The following is a 27,376-nucleotide window of genomic DNA, read 5'->3' on the forward strand; positions in this document are numbered from 1 at the left end:
GTTGTTCGATATCTTATTCTCACCTAAAACGTCGAATTTCGTGAGTCTGTTATATTTCGCATCAGTTGTCGGCTACTTCTAATATCACATTTATTATAATTTTTTTCTTTTCTCCATCCTGTTCCTCCTCTCTGGCTTGGCTGGCGACGCCCTTGAGATACCATTACTCTACGGTAACATCTATATATTAATTTATAGTCATGGACAATCAAAAGTAAATAATATAAATTTTTTACGCCTACAGTTAAGAGTTAAATAATATTCTGTATATATTATTATAATTCACATGGTAAGATATGATTATTAACTGGTAGGTATGTTTGTTTAATTTTATACTCTCAATCCCATTTGATTTGATTAAATAATAAAAATCTTATTAAATTATTATTTTGTTTGTGGTTAAAAATTAAAATTAAATAAAACTTAAATAAAATAATTTAAGATTTCAAAATAAAATTAAAATAATAAAATTTAAATTAGACCACGCAATTATTTCAATATAAAATATCAGATATAATAATAATTATTGATTATATAAAATGTTTCGTTTGAAATTATGAAATGTAATTTTTGTGCATCCGTGTTTAGTATAAAAATTTTAATAAATAAATACTTTTTAAGGAGCAAGCTTCTATTGTACTAAAAAGTGTACTATCCGACTATTGTAAAAGCTTGAGGCGCTCAATTTAAAATATCAAAAATGAACGGAACGCCTCATCTACTCCACATGCCTAATTTTTTTTTGGTTCATTCTTGGTATTAGAAGAAGTGAACCTGAAGATTTTACAAATAGTCGGGTATGAGTGACTCATACAATTATTTTCTACTTTTTAATACAATAAAAGCTTGTTCCTTAAAAAAATGTATATATACATCAAATATGGTGGAAGCGATCAGGAAATCAGGACGCCATAACCTTACCATGCATTGTCATCCAAACTAAATATATATGCAAAATTTCAGCTCAATCGGAAACCAGGACGTGGATCCCATCTGACTTGCAGGATTTGATTACAGGCAGACCACTAAATAAAAGCTTGTACTTTATAATAAAAGAAGAAAAAAAAACACTGCAAATTACATTCCAAAGATTACATTCCAAAATCTCTCCTTATTTGGCATCTTTTTTTGCTTGGGGAAGTTTTTTTTATAGTCTTACAAAATGTTTTGGGATCAAATTTTGAATAAAAAAATGGACGTTTAAACAGTAAAAAATTAGAAACACGCATTGTTAAAAATATAGTTTGATAAAAAGACTGCTATTTAATCTTAAATCAAATTAATTCAATTAAAATGATTTCCTTGAACAGACACAAAAAATTTTGTGACAAAAAACTAGCTATTTTAACATGCTTTTATTAGCTTGGTATGTATCTACGTAACATAATATTTGAACGTGCTTTTCATCCACTTCAAAACGTCGGATTGAATTAAAATTTCGCACACTTGAATTTTTCATAAATATATAATAGGGTACTTTCGGTAGTGAAAAATAAATTATGAAATTTTAAAATAGTTAAAATTTATCTAAAAATATACTTAAATATTCTGATTTCAAGTCATAAAAGCACATTTTTGTTTTATTATATTAAAATTAATAATTGTAGTTTTTAAACTGTATATCTCGTGACCTACAACGCAGGCAAACCCTGATGTGATGTCATATCGGTATGAACCATAGACCACCAGTTAGTTCAGTGTAGACAGCTGGGTATAATATTTCCATAGATAATAAATATTTATATTTATTATAATTAATTGTCTATGAATATATCTGTCAAACTTATCTGTGTTATTTCGTATAATGATACCGATATTACATCACCAAATTGGATGCCCGCGTTTTTGACAGTTTCAAAAAGTTTAAAATTTAATTTAAGTTTTTGGCAAGAAAGCGTGTATATTTTTTCGAAATAAATGGCTTTTTATTAGCAAAATCAACATTTTGAAGTACTTTTTCAAATATAGTAGAATACCCTATTGTTTAATAAACTAAAACACGCTTTTTTGTCGTGTTTTTTTAGTTTTTTTAAAACTATTATTTATTTGAACGATGATGATGGTTGACATTTATTGAATACATAACGTTAACTTATATAACTCGTTTACAATTTTATACACTCTGTACTGAGATTGATCGTTGAATTGTATAAAAATGGAAACAAGTTATACATTATGTTTTTTAAAAATTGTTTCAAATGTATTTGAATCAAAATATAAATAAATGAACAAGTGTAAGTGACTTTATAAAATATTGGTGGTTGTTCATGTTGTAAAAGTAAATGTAAATAATAAATCAATTAAATATTATTTCCTGTTCACCATATATTTATAATTAATTAATTTATTGAGCACAACACAACTCAGTTTTGATTGAATGTTGATTTGTGAGTTGTGACTTGTGGTGGTGTGTTTAAAATGTTTTTAGATCTACAGTTTGTTCTGTTGTATACAAATTATACATTTAATAAAATTTATTGTTTACTATCAATGAATGGGTATGTATTTTGTATGTCCATAAATGTTCACATTTGTAAAATACCATTAAGGCAATTCGATCATGGTAACTGTATGGTTGACAACTTAAAAAAAAAAAAAATTGGCAGCCTGTATATGATATTTGAAAGAGGAAAAAAATCGTTACTGTTCAAAAATGGTATATTTTTTTAATTTTGATTTTAGGAATTTTCCACCTTCACGAGGCCCCGTCCTCTCTAATGCGCAGCGTACTTATTAAATTACTACTTATTGTTTAAATCATAGAATACATAATTTTAAATCCGGGCGCACAGCGAGCCCCCTCAATAGTACTGTGAGAGTTACAAATACGAAATCTTTCAGTGAGTGAAGTTTTGCGAATAAGGGAATATATAAAGTAGATTAATTTAATAACGTTATTTTGGTTTAATTTGTACATAGCATTTATACTTCGAAGAATGTAAATAAAGACTCAAAAAAGTGTAATTGGCAATCCTGGACCACCTACTGGAGATACATCCTCTTGATTTGGTTCCAGTTTTTGTTGATAAATCCGCATGATAAGGGAAAATTTAATCAAATTTGATATGTATCGTTTAAGGGTGGTAACCACGGTAGAGAGAATTACCCTAAAGCTATTAATCGTCTAATGATATGCCCTACAATGATGCTTGTGTTTTGTTTATTTTTATTTAGGTTGGTTTATGTTAGGTTATATTAGCCGCCTACGAGAGACACACTTAGGCCATAGGGCCCATATCATATATGTGTTGTTTTACCATCTTTCCGCTGACGATTGCAGCTCCTCCATTATTTTGAGAGGCGGAGTACACCTCCCTCATGCATATACCACTACACCAGCCCTTCACAACCGTTAATTAAATTAATAAAGTTTTTTTGTGGGAATTGAACCTGCTACCCTAAGCATACCGCGTACGAAATTGGTTACGCTTTAACTAACTGAGCAACAATTTTTAATTTAGTTTTATTTTTCCGACATAATTTATGCTTAAGAAAACATTTTATTACAATCTAAACAAGAATAATCATGAAACTATCGATATATAATTTATCATACCCTATTAATTCTCTATACTGTGGTACTAACTAAAAAATGACGTGGGTATGCTATTAGAATCACCATTATTGAGCCACCCCTTGAATATTTTGTTTATGCTTTTAAATACGAAATCTTCAGAACTTCGAAGAATTATTATAATCAAATTTCGTACTTAAACATAAAGCAGTAATGGTTTGGAGAAGTGAGCTAAAGAGAAATATTATTACTACTTTTATCCCCAAAAAGGGTACCGTATATCAGCTAACTTAAAAAAATTAAAAATTCGTAGCGTAGGAGCTGCGCTATCTAAACGAATTTCATCAGATAATGAAAAAATAATACATTTTCTTAAAATCGAACATTGCATTTCTTACAAAAGAGTGGTATTTAAAAAAAAAAGGTTTATTTTCAAACATTTTTTTGCCTATTTTTTTCATAAACGTAATATATTTCTGTAGAGACAGAGTATTCTTTTTTCATGACTTACAATGAAATGTTATAATAGATTCGTCCATAACCATAACTAGAGTAAACGTTTGAATGAAGCCTTACTTTATTAGCTATTACCATGTTAGCACTACCTTAAATACATTACAAATATAATTTTACTATGAATGAATTTGTATTTTGTCTGTCCATAATTGTGCACATAATTAAACACAATTATTAATACATCAATCACACCATTCATTTAATTATTTATTAATTACGGGTTATCCATATTACGTCATTTGACAAATTAAAATTTATTTATTTTCTCATTTCGAATTATCTCTAAATGACCAATAATAGTTGTTTCACTTTAAATTAAAGTTAAAGAAAAAAAAATTTACTACAATTTATCATATTACTATTGTTTTGTTTCTATATAGGGTGTTTAGTAATTCGGTACAATGATTGAGATTAGGGCTTATTTGCAATATATTTAACCTTGAAGTGACGTAACTATCATCTTTTGGCCAGAAAATTTGTTATTCAAAAAATGTAGTGTAATTCTATCTCTAACGGTTTACAAGGCCCAATTGACCTATGTTGCTCATTTACGAACTCGACCTCACTTTTTATCTTCCTCAGCTTAATATCTTTTTTCGTTTTTGAGTTATCGTGTTCATAGACGGACGGACAACCGAAAATGGACTAATTAGGTGATTTTATGTATTTTTTACTTTAACATCTAAACCAACATAAATTTAGTATACCTTGCAAATTTCATATTATATGCATGGTATAATAAATAAATCGTAATAAAGTAAATCAACAAATGCAAATAATTGTTAAAAATTCGTGTGATTCAATGTCAAACATTTTCCTTCCTTGAGCTATGCATTGTATTTTAAAAGAGTGAATAGTTCATTAGCAATTAGATGGCTATTAGAAGTTAAATTTTTGACAAAAACGCCATAGTTTTTGTATGACAAGCCATTTTTAGCAGTGAAGGGTCGACTATGGCTTTAGCCGGTTAGTTTGTTGTAAAAACTCCGACAAGTCGGCCCACTATTCGGACAAGCGGATAACTGTTTCGGAGGTATTATCTTCGTGGCGCTTCGTATATACAGCTTGTCGCAATTGTGTTTTGTTTACTTCGCATTGTTTGTTTGCAGCGTTCAGAGTAGTGTTTTTTTGTAAAAAAATTAGTACATTAGTACAATACTGTTATTTCTCATTAAGCTAAGACACGACAAAAAACAAAATATCAGCAAAAAACTAAAAATTTAATTAGTAACTTAAAATTTTGAGAAATTGTTTATAATCATGTAAAAAAATCACAATTAAATTTTTTAACAGATTATCTGAAAATTATGCAAGTTTTTCAGATAATAAGTTAGCTTAAATTAACATTAGTTATGGGAATTATTAAAATTATTAATAAAAATGATTTTTTCTTGCAGTTTGTTCTAATTATTAATTGTAAATTTTCAGTTTGTTTTCAACATTTTTTTTGCTTGAATAAATAGTTAAAACAACCATATCAAATATCGACATCCAACAGAATATGTAAGACTGTTCTACAATAAAAATGTTAATTAACAATCAAGGTTTTTTTGAATGTAATTCCTCCTTTACGCCGACTACGAAAGTGCTCGGATATTGGGCTTTACGAACTAGTCGGAACATCCCTAATTTTTAGTAAAAAAGTGGGTAAAACTTAATGTTTACCCCAACTCAAACAACATACATTTCATACATCCGGTTTATGCGTCAAATAGGTTGAAAATAAACCCTACTATATGGCTTAGTTCAATATTAACAAAATAATTTGCGTTTGAATACCATAAAAAAAATTATAGGAAATTGAACTTAAAGAAACACTCTGATTTTGACACTATGTAGATGATAGAGCTAGTTATACTTTCAAATTCAAAATACTGGAATAATTGCAAAGGATGTCGCATATTAAACTACTGTTGCTGCACATTCTGTTGAAGAAAATTAGCTAAGCTTGAGCAGCTCCTGTGCTACGAGTTTTTTTTATTAATGCTATCGTTTCAAAGTAAAGGAATGGAATGCATAACCTGACACCCTTGTTCAGTTGAAAGTTCACAACAAATAAAATGCGATATTAATTGGTAATTAAATAATTTACACGTTCTATAAAAAAATACTTTATGTACCTACACGTATACACTCAGTTTAAATATATTTGATCCATTTATTCATATTCTAAAGGTCAATCGCTAATTAAGCCGTAGATTGGTGAGGTAACGTGATTTGAGTATTTATACCCTGTAGAGATGAAATATATATCAAGGTATGCTAAGAGCAGTCCCAAGTTTATAACGCTTAAAAATATTGATACCACGAAGAAAATTTTAGTATAAGTGTTTATTAAATCTCCCAATTAATCCATTTCCGGTTGTCTGCCTGTCCATGTGTCCATCCGTGGATAAGATAACTCAAAAACGAAAAGAGACTTCAAGCGGAAATTTTTAAATCACTGACATTCAACACTTTCTATACAGAGTATTTCAAAAATTAACTCAGTCAGTTGTTTGTTTTCACTTGCTTAGATAAAAATTAGTGGTTTCTGTAGTAACGCAGGTGATATAATGTGAGAAAATTATTTTGTTTTCCAAGAAAACAGGTTCATAATTAATTCTTGCAACCGTTATTGTCCATTTTTACTGATGCTAGTTGTATCATATAGAATTAATTCAGTAAACATAGCAAAATTGTTATTGTAGCTGTTTTAAAAAACAGAAAATATATTTTTCGATATGTTAGTCACGCGGAAATCTCGGAAACTTTTCCTCATTTCAATCAAAATTGATTTATTTTTCCGACCCATACGCAGCAAAAGTGAGAAAATAGAGCACCTATTATCACTAGCATTAAAACTTAGTCTGTTAAAATCTTGAGAACTAGAACTTCGTACTTAAACTGGTTCAACTTTTTTTACTTTCAACTGTACAAAGTAATTGATAACTTAAACTTACAAGAAGAACATGGAAAGTATTTAAAAAGAAAATTAACTAATTAAAATTCGACACTCGTTCAATATTCAGAACATGAGTAGAAGTACCTGAAGGTACATAAGTAGATCTGTGCTGTGTTGATGTGATCGACCATGATATTGAAAACATTATTTAAAAAAGGAAAGAAAATAAAAAAACAACTTTTTTTTTATACTCGTATTATGAATTCACCTTTAAAATTTACATTTTAAAAACATGGATGGTAATGTTAATGCTAATGTTTGTTTTTTAATTCCTATAATTAACTTGAAACTTTTCATTTTATTTTATTAGGATGTGTTTATTTACATGTTAACGCTAATTTTTATTATATTATTTTCTTTCAATATCTGAAATATTTTCAAAGGTATTAATTTTTATTAGCCCGCAAGGAAATCAATATCTTAGAGTGGTGCGAGTGGTGCCTATGCACTAGGAATAGGCGATTCTTTATAAAGAATCGATTCTTGAATCGATTTTAAATCGGCTTATCGAGAATCAATTCACTTAAAAATCAATTGCAATTAATGGATCTTAAAAATCATAAAAATTGAAAAAAAAGTCTTTAATGAAATATTTTTTACAATTGGTTAAAACGAATAACGATTTCTCTGTCCTTGTAAGTTGATAATGTTTTTTGATTTTTTTGGGAATGTAGAACAAAAATAAAGTGTATTTGATTTTTAATTTTTATTTGCCAACGTTTTGACCTCAATTGGGTATTTTTCAAGGCTCTACAACAAATTTAAAAATCAATTAAGTTTTCCGTTTTAATTAAAAATTTATAAACTAAATACACTTTATTTGAGTCCTACATTCCCAAGAAAACCGAAAAAAATTATCTAAAACATTGTTTTATTTTAACAAATATAAGACAATTTTTGAAGATTCATTGAATTTTATATTAAAAAAAACGTAAGATTGATTGATTCATGTAAAACCGAGACAATAAAGAATCGAAAATACAAAAGATCGAATTTTTAGACCTGATGGATGGATTTTGGCACAATCGGATCGAAATCACCTATCTCTACCACGCATCAAGCGATGTCGACGCTGAAAATGCAATGAGAACTTGTTTTGGACGACATTCAATTTGATATTTGTTTAAGAAAAACCGGCAATGTTAGGTTTCCTCCACATATTTATTTTCTGCATTATATTTGGGTGAATTTTTACGTACTTACCAGCATAAAAATTTGTAAAGAAATAATACATAGTATGGATTATTAAAAATTGTACTAAAATTTATTTCTTGGCAATGGTTTAACTGATTTCTCCTCAAAGGATCTCGAAAAGATTGAGAGCTTGTTTGAATTTATGAATAAAAGTCTAACTACTTAATTTGATGCATTTGTGTGCAAAGATCGAAGTTATATTAATATAGTTGCTTATGGTTTAACATTTTTCTCCTAAAAGGATCCTTAGAAATTGTTCAAAAACCTTCTATGTACTGACTCCATTACGTATACACACTTTTTAATAATAATCAATAATTTTTATCATTAATTTTTAATAATATTCAATAAATTTTATTTTTTCCTCACAAGTGGTCTACGTTTATTCAAGTAGAAACAAATATAGCGTAATATATTTATGTTTAACTCAAATCGAAAGTTTATGTTGAATCCAAATTGAAAAACAATTGGCTTCTTTTTTTTTAACTTCTATCGTTTTTTATTAAAAACTTGTTCATTATACACGATTTTTTTAAATAGCTGTGTTCTAAATAATCTAAATATCTTACTAACAGACGAGGAAGTTTCTTCTACGAAAATTCTTGTTAGTAGGATGGCTAAACTCACTGGCTAAACATAGACTTTGATGTCAGAAGATAAAAACGTTTTAACAATTTCTTTGAATTATATTATGTTATATGCTAGCATGTAAATAAACAATAGAATACATGTTATTGAAATATTTTTATAGGTAGTTGTTGTTTTCCCATTTTCCATGTAAGTACATACTGTTTTCCAACATATATTGTACAGATTTTAATCATAAATAAATAAATCTTTCTCTTTGATGTTTTTGATAACCATTTTCATTATCAATAAAAGTAAGTAAATGCATTCATGATATCGCATATTTTTTTCTTTTCCTTTCATAATTAATTTCTAATATCTGATATTTCACTGTTTGTGTAGATAAGTCTTTGATTTACTGGTTTTAAAGTCACGATATTTATTAAAAGATTAAAAAAGGCTATGAAGTGGTGACATAAGTCTACATTTGTTATTATACATGGAGGAGAAATTGGGAAATCTGTAGCTCATCACCCGCCGGTGAATTCACTATAACATAGTAAGTTAACACATGGCTTGAGAGCGATCAAAATAGACTTCACGATCGAATTGTTAACCACCCTTGGCTTCGAACATTTAGGATTTAGCTCCTATACAATCATTAATTATGTAAAAGTTAAAAATAAGAACAAAACCTTATTTAACTTTTTCTTGCTCACTTAGTCTTCTATATTGGTCTTGCTCTATCAGGTTAGTGTTGATATTGAAAGTGTACGAGACCAGGGTGAATTTGTAAGACAAACGTGTAAAATTCGTAAAATTGAATTTGGAAAAATTGTCAAATACATAACCTCACATTCCTTTAAAAAGGAGTCGGATAATAACTCCGTGAGTCACGTATTTGTAGGGCAAGAGGCTAGCGTGGGCATCTCCTCCGAGATCGATGTTTAATTAATCAAAAGTAAGTAAGATTGACTGTAAGTTAAAATTAAATTAATTGTCAATTACAATGATTGCAGTAAACTATATGCTCAAATGACAGACACGGATATGCAAACTAAAAGGCAATGGCCACTCTTAATTAATTAACTGCAATATGAAATTCAGGATAATTTACTCAGATAGTCCAGCTGAATTTATAGGTATAGTGTTAAAGATGACAAGATCAAAGATGGCGATGAGTTGTAGAGAAGCACTGACTTGGATAAGGGCGGTAAAGATATGTGAAAGGAAACATGTAGGCGTATAGATTGGCAAAGCTAGCAGCAGAAACAGAGCATTTGTAGATTTTAGACTCATTGCTGCTACCGATTAAATTGCTAAAGGAAATTAATAATGAAATTATAAAGAAAAAGTTGGTAAAAAAAGTATAATCACATCATCCCGGTGCTGATGGTCATAGCCAGACACTTGGGACCAAAGATTGATAGCCGTAGTATTGTCAACATCAATAATTCTGATTAGATAGATACACGCACTTTTTCTTTTTTATTCGTCTAGTCAATTTCGTATGGATAGATTTCCTTCCAACAAAAAATAAAGAGGAATTGGCATTGCCAAGGTAAATTTTTTGTTATTTCATATATTTTTATAACGTTAAACAAAAACAAAACCTCAAAAAAAGGTTTGTTAAAAAAAATAAAAACAACAACCTTTGAACATTGATATTTAACAAGCAAATTGAAATACCATTAATTACTTGGATCTGTATATTTAAACATGTAAAAAAAGCTGGTTTTTCGAGAATTTCTCTAAAACTCTTAACAAATATAAACTAATTACTTATGTGTGTTTAAACCCTTAATTGACTTCGTGGAGTCGTTTATATTCAAGAATATAGTATATCTGTTAACGTTCAACTCATATTCCATGTACATTCAATCATAAATAAAATTATCTAAAAGGTTTTTGTACAATTTTAAATGCACCACTCTTAAAACGTGAGTAGTAATATATATTAAAAAAAACTCCATGATAATACCTGTTTATTATTTTGAGTTAATCTAATTAATGTGCCCTGTTAAGGGTTAATTTTATTTAATATTAGTAACAAAATAGAGTACTACTAATAAAGTTATGATGGGATATATTTTTACAAAGAGCATACACAGTTCTAAGTATTACCGTTCTACCATTATTTAAAAATAATTATACAGAATGTATCCGAAAAGTAATGTATAAATTTTGAAAGTTTCAAAAAGAAACTGCAAGAAGCTCCACTAGCCCAAGAGAGGTACTTGTATCATATTTCGTGACCTCAACAAAATCACCCATTCCAATTAGTCAACTTCTTTTTGGCCACCCGTCCGTCTACCTGTCCACCTACCCGTCCGTCAAAAGCGTTTAAAGCGTTCTCAGCACCAAAAAAATTTGAGTGTTTGAGTTCGTCAATGAGCAATATAGGTCAATTGGGCATCCGTAGACCACATAGGTCAATTGGGTCTTGTAAACCGTAAAAGCTGATTGGCTGGCGCGAATGATATAAAATTTGACAGATACTGTGAACAGTATAAATTGTAAGAACACGAAAGTATCAGAGTGCAGTCCGCCACCAAATTAGCAAAGAGTGACATTCATAATAAGAGTAATCACGACTAGCTAATTCTTACTGATGATGACTACTTGGCAGTCGAAATACGTATTTATAAAATACAAAAAACTGATCTAGAAATTGGGCCAAAAATCGAAATTTTTTCGAACAAAAATGGTTAGACATTGCATTTAACTTACATCAAACTAGTAAATAATTGTTAATATTAAAATAAATGCTATTTTGTTTCAAATATTGCAATAAATTATTATTTTACTAATGCTTGTTATTTTATTAAAAAAAACTTCACTTTATTTTATAAGAAGACAAATAAATACAACAAAAATCATAAACTGAATAGAAATTATTCAAATAGTACCTATTCCCGCCATTTTTCTTAAATAGTTCACTATAAGTGCCTTACTACAGAGGGCTTTTTGGACAACATTTCATGTTCAGCAGAGTTACCTATCTATTTATGTAATAAATTATAATCTGTGAATGGTACTCAAACACTCTGTATATTTTAAAGTATACTATATACTATAGTAATAGTTGATCTAACGAAATGTTTGTTAGTTTATATTTTTATGTTTTTTTTTTTTTCAAAACATTGTTTTCCAACATTTTCTTTGTGTTATTTTCCATTTGTGTATCGTTTGTAGTATGTCAGTCTGTTTTGTATATTATTATTATTATTATTATGTTATCTTCATCAGATAACCAACGCTCCAGTCGGTTCGTAGTTTATACCTCTACCTCCATGGATCGTTTAAAAAACAAAATATGCGTTTTTGTTTCTAATGAAAACATGACACATATCACGAGGAATGACAAACAATTTTAGCTACTATTTGGCTTTTGTAACAAAATTATATTTCGGCGATAATATAGAGTTTCATGAATATGTATAATTCAATTAAATAAATTGAATGTGTAGAGCACTAAAAACGGGCAAAGTTCGAAAATTTTGAACAGTATAAGACGAATTTGAATGTGGTTATGTGTAATCGATTCGTTAGAGCTTCAGGAAACTTTGTGACCTAAATTGATTTATAAGAAATTAAAAATATGCCATTTGCATAAATAATATTATACTACCCGTGTCGATATTCGTGTTCAGCGATCCCAAAAGCCCTCGAGTAACAAGTTTGGAATCATTTTCATCACGATATTAACCGAATTGTGAATTTAGTATATACGGTTAATTTAAAATGCAATTTTAAAATGCATATTTTATATGGAAATTGCATATTTTTAATTTGTTGTAGGTCACAAAGTTTCCTGAAGCTCAAATGAATTGAATGCATAAGTCCGCATTCTTATTGCTCAAATTTTTCTGCTTCATCGCTCCGTTTCCTCGACTATAAAAACAAATATAATACGTGTATATTTCTTGTATGAATAACACTTGAAACGTAGTTAAGAACATTCTCTATTAAATTACCTTTCAAACGAAATCAAAAAACAAAATCAATTCATCCGTTTAGGCGCTGCAGTACCACAGACAGACAGACACGCACACATAGCGGTGAAACTTATAACACTCCTTTTCTTTAGTTCGGAGGTTAAAAAAAGTTTAGATACGTTTCTAAAATGAGCTCGACATAAAAAATTTTAATTCTTTGCTGCCAAAAAAACTTTGCTTGGAAATATTTCCTAAACTGTTGAAACAAAAAAAAAACAAAAAGATATTGTATATTACCTTCAAAGATCTTGAAATTCTCTACAAAAGATTTCGTATTTTCCACAGGACGTGAGAAAAAGGTAATTTAAGTATGTGTTTTGTAAGTTATCAAAATTTTGAAGATAAGAAACAAATAAAAGATACAAAATTTGGAATGTCGCGATAAAAGTGATTAAAAATGGAAGAATTATGAAAAGCAAAGTTGAAGAAAATAAATTCCACTTTAGTTTATTAACAAATACAATATTTTATTTAATCAGAGATTACTTTCACTACGACTTGTATTGATTTTCTTTTAGTTTGATTCCAAAAGCTTTTATCATAAATTAGCAAGTTATTTTCCTTGATAGTCAAGTCGTTAGGACTAATAACAGATATAAAAGAGTATTTTAAACGGATTTGGAACAATAGTTTCTGTTTCCGATATATGATACGTTTACGAATAATTCGAACGAATATCTTATAAAGTCGTGTTTGTGGAAGTCTCTTAAATAAAAAACACACAGAGCATACTTTTTCTTACAATTTTATAATTTATGAAATTTCATGGAAATGCCGCTAAGGCGAGTTGGTTTAACTTTGTTATTTGAAAAATTGTATTATTTTGTACTCCGGTAAACATATAGCAGAGTTAATAAATAAAATTTTCACAATACCAACTTTAATTCTATATAAAATGTTTAAAAAAAAAATGTTATGAGAGAACAAAGTGAATTATATTACGCTAGCAGTTACTCATCCGCTTCGCGGGGAATTTTTTCTCTAAAAACAAAGACTTTTTACTCTCAAAAAAAGGTTAGATAAGCCTACTGTTCACAAATTCATAGGTTTTAGTTATTTGGTGTGGAGCTCTAATTATATTTCTAAAATAAAAGTAGCCTATGTTATTCCTTACCATCCCGAAATAATGTTTCATAAGGCACATATATCGCACAGGAACCTAACATTTTTCCGGGATAAGGATATCGTTTGTGGTAATCCAGATAATAAATTATCTGTACCTATGTAAAATTTCTTCCAAACCCGTTCTCCTGCGACCTCTTTTCGAGGTGGAGTATCAAACATCCTAACATCCTAACATCCAAACATACATATTTTCAAATTTATATAATTAGTTGGATGGTCGCCTATATGTGACAGTAATCAAAAGGTTTACGGGTTTACGTTATTTTATGTGACATATAATAGAGCAAACAAAAAACAAAATTAAAAAAATATGTTTATTCAAAGAGTGCGATCACGGTTGCCAGAAAGAGATTACAGCTTATCAGTTTTAAAAAAGATTTAAGTCTTCGACCTATTGACTGTAACTGAAAAGTACAGTAGGCCGTTGTTGTTACGGGGTCATTATGGCCCTAATAATCGTAAAAGGATTTCGGAAACTTAGTGTCTTAGAAGTCCTTCACAAGTAGAATAAGAATCTCCACAAGTATAGTTCTTAAAAAATAGGTTTTTTTGGGATATGTAATAATGTGGCTTAACCTCCGTTTTTTTTGAGACATTCATCTATAACAGAGGCCACCTACATCATAACTTTTTTAATATTTGTTTTAAGTTAAGTTTTAAGTAAGTTTTTAAGTTTTAATTCTACATCCAATTATAAAAATTAATTATTATGTGGGGGTAGTGGATTTACACTAGGGGCAGTCGGGGCTAGTGCCCAGGGCGGCAAAATTTGGAATGTGAGAAAATATTTTCTATACAATATATAATTAACTAATTCTTTTAAATAAACATTTTATTTTTCAAGAAATATAATTTATGCATTATGTATCAAATCAAAATTTTGTATATTATAATATAGGAAATTTAAGTGAAAACTATTAAAATAGTTTAATTAATTTATTTCCATAAAGGTTTGCAAAAATAAAATTTGATATTTTTATTTTCTGGAATTGATAAATTAATATAGTTTTTTTTAAGAATTAAAAATATTTTCAAATTATGTATGTCTTTTTGATAACAGAAACCTTAATTGATCAATGAATTTTCCTAAAATTGGAGAATTATCAAATAATACTAATTAATTTTAATTTAAAAGAACAGTAATAATAATATGTAATACATAATAAATTTTCTGCAATTAATTAGTTATTCTAATTTTTAAAAAATAAGATATCAAAACTATTAAAATAAAATTTCTGTCATAGGGCGGCATTTTCTCAAGTGCCCCAGGGCGGCAGAAATTTAAATCCGGCCCTGTGTGGGTGGAGTCGGTTACGTCGTTCTTATCCAAGCGACGACAGTGTCAATTTATCACTGCATTAATTATAATTGATCAGATTACTGCTGCCTGGATTAGAGCCTGCAACTTTCTAGTCTGTGTTGTTTTTAGGAATATAAATATTGTTTTGATAATGTCTTAATAAGAAGATGAAACGGTCGTTAATAATTATTTTTAATAAATAAATAATTAAAAAAGCGGAACTAAGCAAATAAAAATTGTGTTTTAATTATTAATCATTATGGAATTCCACAAATTAAGGCTCAATACAATTAATAGTAATAGAGACAATTATCCTTCTCCTTATTTGAATTTATAACCTAACCACCCATCACTATCTTCAAATTTTAAGTTTTTGTTTCAGTGGAGAACTTTTGAGGATTTTTACGGAGACTGCTAAAACAGAACTATCAGAATCGATCAGAATCAATAGTGTCTCCCCGTTGACAACACAAAGGATGAAATCTTGACGAAAAAACCGTTATTATCATAGGAATTTGCGAGGTATATCGTAGTTGTTCTACCTTAAACCTTTTAAAATTAAAAAAATTGGTTTATTAAAAAGCATAAATTGAATACAAAAATAAATATGAGATATAGGATCGGAGTTGGAAGTGGGAGGGGTTGTGCTGTCAGTGAGTTAAAAAAAAAATTCTTTTGTGCTGTTTTAGCTTATCTAATAATATTATTCTTTCTAAAAATATTATAAATAAAAATAGGGATACGAAAAACAAAATTAAAAATGTACAAAAAGATATTTTTCATTAATATAAAAAAAATAAGCGTTGATAAATTTACGATATATAAACCGATTTGCCAAAACTTACAGTTTAAGGTGTGGGGTGCAAATGAGAGTAAAACAGTGTTATTGAAATGTATACAAATATAAAAAGATAACGTCTATGTTATTATCTCATTTACACTCTACACCTTACACTATAGGTACTCTATGGCAAAATGAATCTAAAACTCAGTGGCATAGCTCGCATTGGATGAGCATAGTATCAAAATTAGTTGGGGGGGGGGGGGCAAATGAAGAGTAAATATTTCTCACAAAAGAAACAAAAATGCTTGCATCAAATAAATATTTGTTGATTATAAGTTATCAATTCCTCCTAGAAATTGAGCTAGCGAAACAATTCAAATGAAATATACACTTTTTGCCTTTTTGTGGACAAATTGATTTATTAAATCATCTATAGCTGAAGACGATTTCAGTTTGTCTAAAATTTCTGCCTCTATAGACAATAGTAACAAGTCTGATAGCCGTTCCTGTCTCATCGAAATCTTTAGGTATTTTTTTTACACACGTTTGGCGGGCTTCTGTAGCCCGGGAGCCTCGTACGGCTGATACGGTGGTAGCTACGACCCTAATAAAAATATATATATATCTATGTAAATAAAAAATATACGGTTTTTACGAAGATAAGAAGCGGAGGTTTGTGTAGATTTGAAAGAAAATATTAAGTTACGGAACTATGTTCCTTATTGCACGTTAACTTTCTGATTTGCTTGCTGGTTGGGAGGTAAAACCAAAAAAAGTGCCACAAAAAAAAAAAACACCTAAAACCGACATGTATACTCAATGTCACAAAAAATGCTCGTTTTAAAACATTCTAAGTGTTACTATTATAACATAACATATGATGCGTACGCTTAGAATGGTTTTAACTGTGGCACTTTTTCTGACAGTGAGTGTAGGTTACCTAGGAAACATAATTCATAATTGTCAATTTGCATTTTTTGTCACAATTTTATCGTCTAACTCTTTCTTAAATAATAAAACATAAAACACGATCCTCTTGCTATAGTAAAAGTTACTTTCTTTTATGATTTTTTTCTTTTATGAGCCCCCGATTCCAAAAATGGCATTATAGGCTTCGACTCGGGAGAACATGAGATTTGAGGCTTTCTTTACTTTTGCTCCCTAGATGTAAAATTTACTATACTTTGTAACAGTAGAATTGTCAAAAAATTAGAAGAATTCGTGTGATAAATAATGTAAATATGTAATTTGATCAAACATTTTTCAACCCTGTATAAAAAATTTTTAAACAAAGAACATCGGCCATTATTGAATGTTTGAAAAAAATTGTGTATGTTGTAATTGACAAAGGATATCTAGTACAAAAGTAACAATAAATACGAAAATAATAAACGATCTTTAATGCGGGAGCATCTTTATAAAGAAAAGATACTATAACTGAAACCGGGTGTGGTTTCGAAATCTCTTAAAGAATCAAACTTCTAAAATTAACGCCTTAAATTTTCAGAAAAGTATCTTGGAAATAATAAAGAAAGTAAGCGCTGCATTTATAATGTACCAATGTATGAAAGGAATATAGTTTCTAAAGAGTGTCCTACGACACCCGTCGATCTTTTTTTTATCTGTTATGAGTAAATGAACGACCTTTTGATTTAGTTTTGATGAATGGTTTGTATTCAGAACTGGGCAAGATTGTTTGATGGTACACGAAATCGAGTTCCAGGAATTTTTTTTCGAAAATATCGTAAAATCATTTGGCAAGCCAACTTCTGGGTAGGACAACGTCTTCCGGGTCGGCTTGTAATACATTAAATCAGTTGAGTCCTTTAAAGAGATAAACATTCAAAAAACTTTCAAGCTTTCAAACTTTCTCGAAATTCTACTTAATTTTGATTTGAAAAAAATTTGAGAAGAATTATTAGTTATTTTCATTTAATTGATTTCCTGCACTTCTAAAATAAAATTTATAAAAAAATTCTTTTGTTCAACAATATTATCTAACAACTCAATTGTCTAACACAACTTTGTAAGTCACAGGCCGGATATAATAAAATAAGTAAAAATAACCTTAAACTTTGAACAAAATAATTTGAGGTTTTATTTCAAGTGTATACCTAGTAATTTGATATCAAATAGAAATAAATTACTTGAATTGATTCCAAAACTTAAACCTCTATAAAAATATATAACATATTCATGCTGATCAATATTCAATGAACATACTGTAGAAATACTTACAATACCAAACATAAATACCATTTGTAAGATCGAATAATAATATCGACTTTGTCGAGGTAGACAGATACCTCTCAAAGCTTCGTACACACATTTGGTTTTACCTATGTTACAGATATTAAATATCTGTGTGCGTATATGAAACATCTGCTTTTTTCTGTATTTATTCGACATCGAACAAGGTAAGTAGATGCCATTGATGTTTGTACTAAGCTTAGATCGTTCTACTATCTGTAATGTACTATCTGTAAGGAATGCCTAAAGCTGACTCTAATGTTTTATTTTATATGATATAAGTACATAACAATCATTTTCGATAATAGGGGATCGAACTACACTTTTTTTATCATTTCAGATGAAGAATTCTCACTTCACGAATAGAACAGTGAAATTGGTTTTAAAAAATCCATGCTAGTATGTAAGATATGAACGTTTAAAATTCCCAATTAAGCAAAGAGGAAGATACCCACTAGTAGGTAGCGTCATACGTGGGTATCGCCATTGATATTACATATAAAACTTTCTTTTGCTAAAAGGAGATGGGTAGCCTTTGAAAGTAATTAATCTCTGATTGCTTATAACTTCATCTTTTTTTAATCAATTTCAATTTCAGTTTCAAATTTGCATGGTATCAAGTATAGTTTAACATTTTTATGGGTAATATGGATAAATTGGACATCTGGTTATCCTCTATTGTAGAAATTTTTTGTAATAGGCCTAGGGCCAGTCTTTTGGGCAATTTTTTTAAAAACTAAGAACAGAAGTTTTAGATACTGCTGTCAAAGTAAAGCTTAGTAAGTTTCTCCAAACGAAAATTCTCACTTAAGACACTCAAATTTTGTGCAACACACATCATTCACCGTCCAAAAATCTAAAAACTTCAGATCGAAGGGCTGCCTGTTTTGTTGAGTGTCAAGTGGAAAGCTTTGTTATTTGTTTTGATCCTAATCTTTCAAGGAAAGATCAGTAAAGCTTTTTGCAGTCTAGGTAGTTTTAACTATGACGAAATACAATATCGTTACTTCCTTGTTTTTCAAAGAAACCATTAATGAAAATTATCGATGTGGACTATTGTTTGAAGGAATTTCAACTATAGAATTGACGTTCATATCAGAGTCTCGAATTTTTTAGTCTAAATATACCCGTCTAATGCGAGAAATGATTTGATGATTTTTTTTTTTTAATAAATAATTTCAGATTGCTCTACCAGTCTCCTTATTAAAGAATATATAATATAATAAAAGAAGCAATGCTGGCGATCTAAATTCATAATAAAGATTTATGATTGATAGTACTTGAATTAAATAAAGATAGACAACATTGTTTAAAAGTCTATTATTATTGAATTTTGATGAATACCTACAAGATGATATGCGAATTTTGAAGTATCTTATCACTCCTATATTTGATTATATTTCGAGTTTTTAAAGCTAAACAGTTTTTATTTTTTGGAGCATGAAAAAAATCATCTTTGATATAACATTGGTTTATTTGAAAATACAAAACTTGTCTAATATTTATTCTCTATTGAAAAATACACATTCAGGAAAATTATTAAAATTATAAATTCATAAAAAGTCTACACAATCTCTCGATGTAAGTTTAGTCTGTATAAAGGCGATTTCGAAATCAAAATTGATAGTACAATAAGTTAGTAGGTGGATATGAAATGAGCTTACAGCATCAGAATTGAAGTTCAGACTGAAGCAATACTTGCATCAGACTGAAGCAAGACTTTTCCGACTATTGGTAAACTATCGAAATTGAAAAAAATAATTCTATTAATAATAATTTCAATGATTTCGGCAATTACTCGAATTTCATTCTAGGAGAGGAGATTACCATAAGTTAAAAAATATCAAACTAAAAAAAACTGTGGAATTTGATTCATTAGAAAAAAAAATGTTTCGAAAAAATAAAATCGAGTATTTATAAATATCGATCTTTGTTTTTCGGAGAGTGTATCCTATATTTTCGTCTTTAAATAATTTATAATTTAATTTCCGTGTAATAAGGTGATTGATAATAATATACTGTAATATAAGGTGATTGATAATAATCTAAAAACAACTTAATTACAATTTAAATTAAATTTCCTTGAAAAATTTTCCGAATAATTTTTATGTGAATATAATTAAAATATATATTATTGGTTCTTTTCTGATAAGAAAAATACTTTTCATATCTGTTTTAAACAATTCTTTGAATATTTATAAAAAAAATTTTATTTTGGTGATTTCGAAACGAGTTTTTACCAAGCGTTGGTAAGCGATATCCAGTTCCAGTCCTATTCCAATTTAATACAATTCAGTGTGTATCTTAGACAAAATATACTATGTATCATAGGCGTCCCTACGGAGGGGGGCACGTGTCCCTCAATAATTTTCGTATTGTTTGAAAACATGATAAAAATGGAGATAATTTATTTACTTCTTTACTATTCCGGACTTCTTTAAAAACGTAATACAAAAATGGAAATAACTTATTTAGTACATACATATTATGTGGAATTTTACATATTCGTTAACATCATAAAAAACATCTAACACCACAAAAACAAATAGCATTCAAATGAATCACTTTCTTTCTAAAAATTAAATGGATACAAAATAGAACCTTTGCAATACTACATGTTTTAGAAAATACTACATGTTTTTAAGAAAACAATGCGTATCTTCTAGCTTATAATAAATCGCCGCTTTGTAAGCACGCTACTGCCCCTGCTAAATCTTATGCATCACTAGTTAGAAAAAAACTTACCCATTCTAGTAATAATATTTCTCTCTAAAGCTTCATAAACATTCAAGACACTTATCTATATGAAGAATAAGTACTTTTAAACTTATAGTAAACTTTATAGATAATTAAAAGATGTAAATAAGTACACTAAAAAAAAAATTATTTATGCCAACCGATATGAGATTATACTACTGATCGTAGTGTCCTAAGTCTACAATTTAACCAACTGCGTTAGCGATGCTTGTTACATATATATCAAAAAATATGGTTTATATTATAAAAATGATCAATAAGTTTATTTAAAAATTTCTGTAAGTTTGTAACAACAATCTTCATGTAGTTGGCTCACTCACATATGGACTAGACATGATAGATATGTGATCATAATAACCAAATCCTCTATTTAACAGAAATAAATTTTCTTTTAATTCATTGATTCGCTTTATTTACACGATTATATGTTCTAACTAAGTACAATTTTATTTTCCATCAATAAAATACATGACTTTAAACTAAAATCAATCTCTTACATAGAAGTAATGATTTTGTTTACTTAACTTCATTGATTTTGTATCAATGAATTCATATTATAAATTCAATCCCATTTTATTGTAAATACAAATATTCAGCTGTACTGCAGGTTCCAATCGTTAGGCAATTGTTTGCAAGTATTTTTACTTTATTTCAATATGAAACTGCCAACTTTGGGATGAGGTTGTTATTATTTTAATTTTTTTTCAGTGTATCTTTAAACTTATAAACATTATAGGCATTATTATTACGTTACTTATAAATGAAACTTTTAAAAAAAATTTGTATACATTTAAAATTTTTGAAACCTGTTTTGTTTTTCAGACATCTCACCACAAAAACAAAAAACATCGTTAAGAAAACTAAATAAAAATATAGAAATTGTTTTTACTAAACCTTTAGTATATTAAGTGCGAAATACAATAATAAAATTACTTGGACACATATAGCGTGAGTGCTATTGTCAGTGCTTTTTAACACTAATGTAAAAATTGTTTTTTCGAAGTTGGATACCAAACATTTATTTATATACAGAGTGTTTCATGTTGGTATGGTTTAAAGAGTTACACTCCAATTTTTTATCAATCCATACAGACTGGCCTCGGTTTTCTGTATTCGTAATACCTAATATAGCTATTTTTTCTGCCTCAAAATTTGAGAATGCTTTTTTGACATATCCTACTTATGTTTTAAAGTACCTTGATTCCAAAAATACTATTTTTTCTATGTATACTCAATGTCCAAAAAAATGCTCGTTTTAAAACATTCTAAGTGTTACTATTATAACGTAACATATGATGAGTACGCTTAGAATGTTTTAACTGTCTCATTTTTTTTGACAGTGAGTATATGTTTTATCCATGGATATCATTTTACTCTTTTACCCATGGATATAAGATAGAGGAAAGGGCTCCCATTACTGGCATTGTTTAAAAATAGTATACGAATTTCAGCACCTCTAGTTATGTTGTCTAGTCATAAACGCTCTTCACTTCCATAATTTTGTTTACAAAAAATTCTATTAGCAGAGCGCAGTTTCGATCTATCTAAGGACCTCTAGATTGTGAGCCCAGCACGCTTCTACTTCGCCACTGTGCTCTGTGTAATTATATCGTAATAACATGTACTGATTCTGTTGTAAATACAGAAGTATTTACTAGTACAAAAGAACCAGATGGCATTTTCGCCTGTAGACGCAATCTTCTCCTGTATCTCATACGCATTGAGTTAATAAATTCATACAATTATGTTAAAATGAGTATGTGTATATTTGCGGTAAATAAAAATGCGACACTTATATACATCAGGTATATTTGGTGGCACTAAGCATATTAAAAAATGTGTATTTTTCAACCATAAAATAAATCTGATATATAAGGAAAAGTCGCATTTAGTATACGTTTAAGTCCAATTGGAAGTAAGGCTTAACTTTGACCAATTTGTGAATTTTTAAAAATACTATCGAAAATGGCACTAGATTTAGATCATTCAATTCGTTTTTTTAAAACTACATATGAATGTTATATGATTCTTTAAGGAGGTAGAAATTCAAAAATTCCTTGTCTTAGGCCGACAGTAGTCCTTCGTTCGAATTCCAATTACGTCAACTCATTTTATAAAATTTTTTACTCTAAATACATTTGAATATATTTGTAAAAGTTGAATTGTTTGATTCAGACTGTATAATAGTTCGGATTCGATGTCATTGCCTTCTCCAGCAAAGCAAAAATTGTATTTCCTATTGTGCGGATAGATGAATTTAGGGCTTGAAACAATGATGTTATGAATTGCTAAATGACTTTCGATATCACAAAAAGCCTTTTAAAAATAAATCTTATCACGGAATTTACTTTAATCAACTCATCCAACGAACTAAATGTTTTTTTTTTGTTTTGAAGTCAAGATTTTGGATCGAGTTGTTATTAAATCAATAACTGAACCGAAAAAAAAGTTTTGAAAAATGTATTTCTTGCTTTCTTACTAATATAGTAGATTTCGCCTAGGGCATAATTTGTTTGAAACAAAGTTTTGAACATCCAGTATAAAAAGAATCACCAGTATAAAAGTCAGTTTTATTCTTCGAAAAAACTAGAAACAATAGAACTTTTCATAATGTGTATTAGACCATAAAGTTTTGATAATAAACTTATTACGAGTTAGCATGTGTGTGTATTAGTTTTTTTCTACCTGCTGTGAGAGAACCAATGAACGAATCACAGAAAATAATAGCGACATTTTCTCATTCAAGTGCAAATATTAGTTACTTTTTATTTTCTATTTCAAAATTTAATTCTTAATGAATCACTTGGTTCATAGGAAAAAAAATTAATTCAATGTGTTTTTATTAGAATTGAGATTGTGTATTTTTCACCAGTAGAAAAATCTAAACTAAATGGCCTTAATGAAACTAAGATAGTGAAGATATTCCGAGAATACGTGAATAAAACCCCTTAATTGTACTTGAAAATTCGCAGATCTCATGCCGATATTCGCCCTTTTAGCTGATAGTCGCCCTATTTGCTGATAGTCGCCCTATAAGATCAGTAGGTTAAGGCGTAACCAATTCCATCCGTGGTATGCTTAAGGAAGACGGTTCGATTCCCGCCGTCGTAACAAAATTAATTAATTAATTGTTATGATGGGCTGGTGTAGTTCATGGTATATGCATGAAGGAGGTGCACTTCCTTTGAAATTGAGAAGCTGATAAATGAAATTATCAGATGAAAGGAAAATAAGGCTTGTGATCATCCCCGCCCTCCTCTAAGAATTGACACGGTCTAGAGGTATATCCTTAACATGAGCCTAATTCACATACAAATTATTAATTCCTACAACTCCATTTATAGAGTGGCGAGATGTGCAAACCCCAAAAGATCGAACCGGAAAGTTGACATCCATGACACTAATTTCGCTTACATACAAATTATTACCACTCAAACTCAACTTTGTGGGACTTTAGAAGAGGGCAAAGATTGAAAAAGTATGCCATTTCGATATTCTTGACACTTACTCAACTTATATACTGATTTAAAACCTAATAGTTAAATTTGGAGAAGCTGTAAGAAGAAGCATGATTTTGTGGTATAAAAAAGGGCTAAGACTAGTCCCCTGAGGATCATGAAACATTTTATCAAATGAGCACTTATGGGTCATTTATGGGGGATTAAGTTTATAAACAAAACACTACCAAGTAATTTGTTGATAGAATATTTTTGGTCCGGATGCAGATGTAGTATTTAACAGTCAATTCAGAACAGCTGGAAATTTGTGAGGCTGTTGATACAGTTAATACCCTTTTCCTCTACGAAAATGATCATGGTCACCAATTTATTTTTCAAGGTGTTCGGAATTATTTCAATACTAGGTATTGATGAATATTCATTGATGGCGATATTCAAATGAGATAATTTCATAAAAAATGCAAAAATCATTTTGTCCGACGCAATAAGATGCCTGTCGTTCGATAATTAGAAAATTGGATTTTTTAAGGTGTCAGTTTGAGTGTGACAATAGCAAAAAGAATGATAGTCGTGGGGATTGACAACAGAAGTAAAAACTTAAATGGTTGGAATAAGTGAGTTTTTTGAATAATAGCTTTGTCTGATATTATTGGTTGGAGGAGTAAATAAAAATATTGTAGAAACACATTTGATACTTATATAACTTTCCTCCCTTTTTTCAGCTAATTTTAAATATTATTTACCTAAGAACTTCACTCATAAACATACGAATCCTATATTTTTATACACAGGGTGGGCCATTTTAATCTATGCATCTGAATGTCTCGCCATAGCCCACTTATTAAAAAATGACAACAATTGTATAGCTTGATCCAGTTCTTTAGTTTGCTTTAACAGCCAATTTAGATTCTAAACGGTAAGAGATAGAATAACACTTTAAATTAGAAATTATACTATGGGTGTAAACAACTATTATAAATAATAAAAAGACTACAGCACACAATGTTCTCAAGTGGACTGAAATCCAGATAGTGAATGTGCCGTGCCCTAGCTTCAGTGATCGGTCGTGAATAGTAAAAACCAAAAACTAAGTAATAAAATCGCTCAATTCGGCAAAATAAATTTTCACTTCATAAATGATTTGAAATAGTCCGTGGTTTAAAAAAAAATGTTCGTAAAAGAATTATGGTATTTCCAGCATGTTATTTGTAGTTTCTATGCTAAAACTATGGTAAGCCCCACTTTGACAGAATTTTACGCATTTTTTTCACAGCCTAAGAATAGGCCATACTATTAAATCCCAAAATTTCAGAAATTTGAACCGTTAAAACACGAGATAATTAATACCCAAGCTCCCAATTTTTAACAATTTACGTGGTGCTTTTTTTTTTTATTCTAAAAACATTCCTTTTAACTATCTTACTACGTTTTTTTTTTCATTTCATTGCCTGTGAAAAACGACCTTGACAAAAACATCTTAAATTTTCAGCTGTCCTGGAATTACTGTCAATTACTACACATATCCCCAAACCTATTTTATGTATATACAGAGATTAAAGTTTAATGGGAATAGTTTTATGTAAATAAAACGATTGTTAATTCATGTCATGAATAACAATGACGTATTACGTTATTATATACAGCGTCAAGGATAACACATAATATACACTCAGGAAAGTATGTACTTAGCTTTCAATCAGCTTTCGTATGATCAAGTTCAAGTATTCAAGAAGATAATGTAATGACTATCGAAAAATACTGCCTTTGTTAGTGTGGATAGAGAATTGATCTCTTGAAAATGTCTTAGAACATGTGAGCTTTTAATGGACAATAGCTAATAACACAAGTCAAGTGTGTAGAGGTATACACACTGTCGTAAATAAGTTAGTGTTATACCGTGTGCCGTAAATTTGGCCCCCGCAATATTATATAGGAAAATTGCCTCCTGTGAAACTTTTTCTAATTCCCTTCAAAATTCCCCTCAAGCAATAAATTTTTTATCGAGTAGTTTTCGAGCTACAGGCGCTTTCGAGCAAGATTACGAATATATTATAGCTTTAGTATATGACCAGGAAAATAGTTTTATGGGATAATCAAAGCTACACATATATTATAGCTATGTAGCCCGTAGCTCTAAAACTACCCGTTAAACATTTTTGTGACAAGGAGAGGTTTTGATCAGAACGATCCGAAGAACATTTTAGGGGCGATTTGAAAAATTTTCACAGAAAGCCAATTTCTTTGTCATATAGGTACTATAAATATAATATATACGTAGCTTTCATCACCCGTAGCTCGAAAATTACTCTTTAAAAAGTTCTGTGGCTGTAAGAGATATATACTAAAACTATAGTATATTCGGAGCTTGATCACCTGCAGCCCGAAAAATACTCGATAAAAATTTTTGGGAGCCGTGAGAGCTTTTGGTCAAAATGATCCAAAGAACATTTTGAGTTGGGTTAGAAAAAGTTTTACAGAAAGCCATTTTCCTATCTTATATTGCGGGATCCTTTGTTTCGCTTCTTTTAATAATTTCTTATTCTGATTCTTGAAAAATTCCATAAAGCTAATTGAATTGGTAATATCTAAAACTTGCTGCCTCGCAAATACTTTCTATAGCTTCATCATTTTCCATTGCCGATAATTTTCTTTCTTCTGTAGCAATGGAAATAATCATATTGACTGTTCTGTAAATTCTAAAATTCGATTCAGGTACATTCACAATAAACACAATTAAATAAGGTTCACGCGATGTGTATAATGCCTCCTTCAACCGAACGATATGTGGTAGCTAAAAATATTATTGGATCTGTCGAATTACTTTCAAGAGAAGCAATCCAGAGTTACACCTTCACACGAAATGAATCGATAATTATAAAAATCAGTAATCGATCTCAAACTTTATAATAATTTTCTATTTCGTAAGGTATTGGTCGAGGAAAAAATAAATACAAAGAGCAGTACTTAAA

General features: G+C 29.3%; 1 protein-coding gene across 1 annotated transcript in view; it reads right to left on the reverse strand.

The window, feature by feature from the left end:
* The window catches only part of LOC123305822 (serine-rich adhesin for platelets-like), a 233,997-nt gene that overhangs the window by 95,946 nt on the left and 110,675 nt on the right, over nt 1-27,376 (reverse strand). The window lies entirely within an intron of this gene.

Source organism: Chrysoperla carnea, chromosome 1, assembly GCF_905475395.1.
Source record: "Chrysoperla carnea chromosome 1, inChrCarn1.1, whole genome shotgun sequence".
Classification (NCBI taxonomy): domain Eukaryota; kingdom Metazoa; phylum Arthropoda; class Insecta; order Neuroptera; family Chrysopidae; genus Chrysoperla; species Chrysoperla carnea.